The sequence below is a fragment of the Myotis davidii genome, unplaced genomic scaffold (genome assembly GCF_000327345.1).
Source record: "Myotis davidii unplaced genomic scaffold, ASM32734v1 scaffold6530, whole genome shotgun sequence".
Lineage (NCBI taxonomy): Eukaryota > Metazoa > Chordata > Mammalia > Chiroptera > Vespertilionidae > Myotis > Myotis davidii.
This window is the reverse complement of record NW_006281736.1, coordinates 6,717-9,577: the sequence shown is the minus strand read 5'-3', so window position 1 is coordinate 9,577 and position 2,861 is coordinate 6,717. Positions and strand designations below refer to the sequence as shown.

At 44.9% G+C, this 2,861-nt stretch overlaps 1 pseudogene; it reads right to left on the bottom strand.

Annotated features, from left to right (window-relative positions):
* Nucleotides 1-2,861, bottom strand: part of LOC102756153 — a 7,159-nt pseudogene that overhangs the window by 3,977 nt on the left and 321 nt on the right.

Sequence of the window (2,861 nt, the reverse complement as noted above, 5' to 3'; positions counted from 1 at the left end):
CTCCTCCTCCTCCTCCGTCTTCTTCTTCTTCTTCTTCTTCTTCTTCTTCTTCTTCTTCTTCTTCTTCTTCTTCTTCTTCTTCTTCTTCTTCTTCTTCTTCTTCTTCTTCTTCTTCTTTTCTTCTTTTGCATCCCCTCCTCATCTGTGTCCTCCTCTAGCTCCTCCTGGATGTGTAGAGCTGTAATCTGCTATGGCCTCCCAGAAGGTGAAAAGTCAGCCACTACATGGAGGCACCAAGCAGGAACTACAGGGGGATCTGCAGATGACTGCTGCTTGTATTGGGCTTGGAAGTGCCCAGGCAAGTACAAGTTGTGAAGCATGGCAGACTGGCACTAGTGCTGGGTCTTGGGCCACTTATTGATAGTTTTGGGACATGCTATGCTAGCTGATGCTTGTTTGAGATATTTTAGGAGAGCCTGAAACCTGAGCCAGGATAAGCCATTCAAATGGAAAGGCTGCTGTTAACAGTTTGGATGGGGTGCAGTTTGGATGGGTTGGGTTCTCAGGGAATCACCAGGACAGAGCAAATTGTCTTGAGCCACAGTGATGGAACCTCAGATATGGCAACCAGGCAGCTATGCAATGGGGGAGGTTCCAGCACAGAAACAATGACTCCTATGAGCAGCCCTGTCTGGGAGAAAGCCACACAAAGTTTCTGCCATAATGCCAGACAATTCAGTTATTTCCTGTATGTCCCAGGATCCCCCAATTCCACCACTTATGGATGGAGCTCAGAGGAAGCAATACTCTGTATGTTCCTGTGCTGGCCCTTTAAGAGGTACAGCCTGAGTCTCCAGCTTCCTCCATGTCACTAAAAGATAATCATTTCTGGTTTTTGTAACCTCAAGTTATGTTCTCTTTCAAGCTCTGGAACCCTGGGTTCAAGGTCTGGTGTGGGGCTGGGACCCTTTGGTTCTCACAGGAGGCCTCTACAGCTGAGATATCTCTCCCAAATAAAAACACGCCACCTGTGGGTGTCGGAGTAGTGTGTACCCCACCTCTGCTTTTCCTACCAGTCTTGATGTGCTTTCTTCTTTATCCCCCTAGTCCAGAATGATGGTTGTTCTCTATTTTAGTTGTACATTCCATGTGGTTGTGGGAGGCAGCAAGAACATGCATTTACCTATGCCTCCAAATTGGTTCTCATCATTTTCCAATTTTTTTAAAGTGGAGGCATACGTTATTGTTTTATAGATCTTTATTCATTTCTAACATAAGCATTTAATGCTATACATTTCCCTCTAAGCACTGCTCTAGCTGCATCTCAGAAAATTTGATATTTTGCAATTTCATTTTCATCCAGTTTTGACATATATTTTCATTAGTTTAGAATTCTACATTGATGTTCCTTCAATGCTCCTTCCGCTCTTTAGAGTCATCACTCCATTGACTTCTGGCTTTGGTAGTTTATCATGTGACCTTTAATGTTTCTATTAATCTTGTTCCTTGACACAAGTGTGGATTTTTCCTTGCTGCCCTTACGCATTTTATCTTTTTCACCAGTTTGACTTTATTGTGCCTGAATTTAATGTTGTTTATTTTAATTTTTCTTGGGGTACATTGGTGTTCTTAGATCTCTTTATAGTTTATATCAAGTTAAGAGAAACTGTTTGCCATAATTTCTTCAAACATTTTACTTGGTGCCCCCTCTCTCGTCTTTATAGGATTCCAATTACATGTATACATATTTGACTGTTTTATTGTCTCTTATATTCTTGACCCTTGACTATTTTTTAGAAAACTAATTCGGTGTTCCATTTAGGAAAGCTTCCATTATACAACTTTTTAAAAAAAATATATTTTATTGATTTTTCACAGAGAGGAAGGGAGAGGGATAGAGAGTTAGAAAAATCAATGAGAGAGAAATATCTATCAGCTGCCTCCTGCATACCCCCGACTGGGATGTGCCTGCAACCAAGGTACATGCCCTTGGCCGGAATTGAACCAGGGACCCCCCAGCCCGCAGGGCGATGCTCCATCCACGGAGCCAGACCGGTCAGGGCCCTTATGCACCTTTGATTTCACTTATGTTCAACCTTTAGTGTTAGTCTTACTTCATGTATTTTTCATTTCATACGTTGTTATTATCTTAACCTCTAGAAATTCAAAATACAGAGCAGTTCTACCAAGTTCCTTTCTGTGAGATTAAAGCCCTTGTGTGTTTTATCCAACAGAAGCTGCTGACAGAACACTGCCCCTTTGTCAGCACAGCCAAGGCTGTTGGGTGCTGAGGCTGCAATACTGTTTCTCTGGTCACTGCCCAACGGCATCCCCAATGGCCTCCTTAAAATGGCAATGTCTCCTGGCGGAGAGACCAAAGGAAATACTAAGGACTCCTTCTGACTGATCAATGGGGCAGAGGAAGTAAGTGCCTTCCTCTAAGGGGTGGTGTGAAAGGAAATGTAAGGCATAAAGGGGAGAGGCAGTGTGTCCCTGAGGAGGGGGTTTACTCCTGGAGAATAAAACCACTAACCAGATCATTAGAGAATATACCCCCAGGTCCCAGTTCCTGAGCCGGTCCTCATGCTCTGGGTTTCTGAGCACCCCCTGGTGTCCTAAGCGTCCCCTGCAAACTAGCCCAGCTGCCCCCATCAGGGAGGTTTGTGTCTGGGTTCACCCTGACTTCCCCTCACTCTGTCTCTTGTACAGTAATACACGGCTGTGGCCTCGGTGGTCACGGAGCTCAGCTGCAGGGAGCACTGGTTGTTGGACGTGTCTCTGGAGATAGAGGTTCGGCTCTTGAGGGAGGGGGTGTAGTAAAGGTTTCCACCATTATTTATGCACCCCATCCACTCCAGCCCCATCCCTGGTGGCTGGCGGATACAGCTCCAGCAGTAACCATTGGTGATGGAGTAACCAGT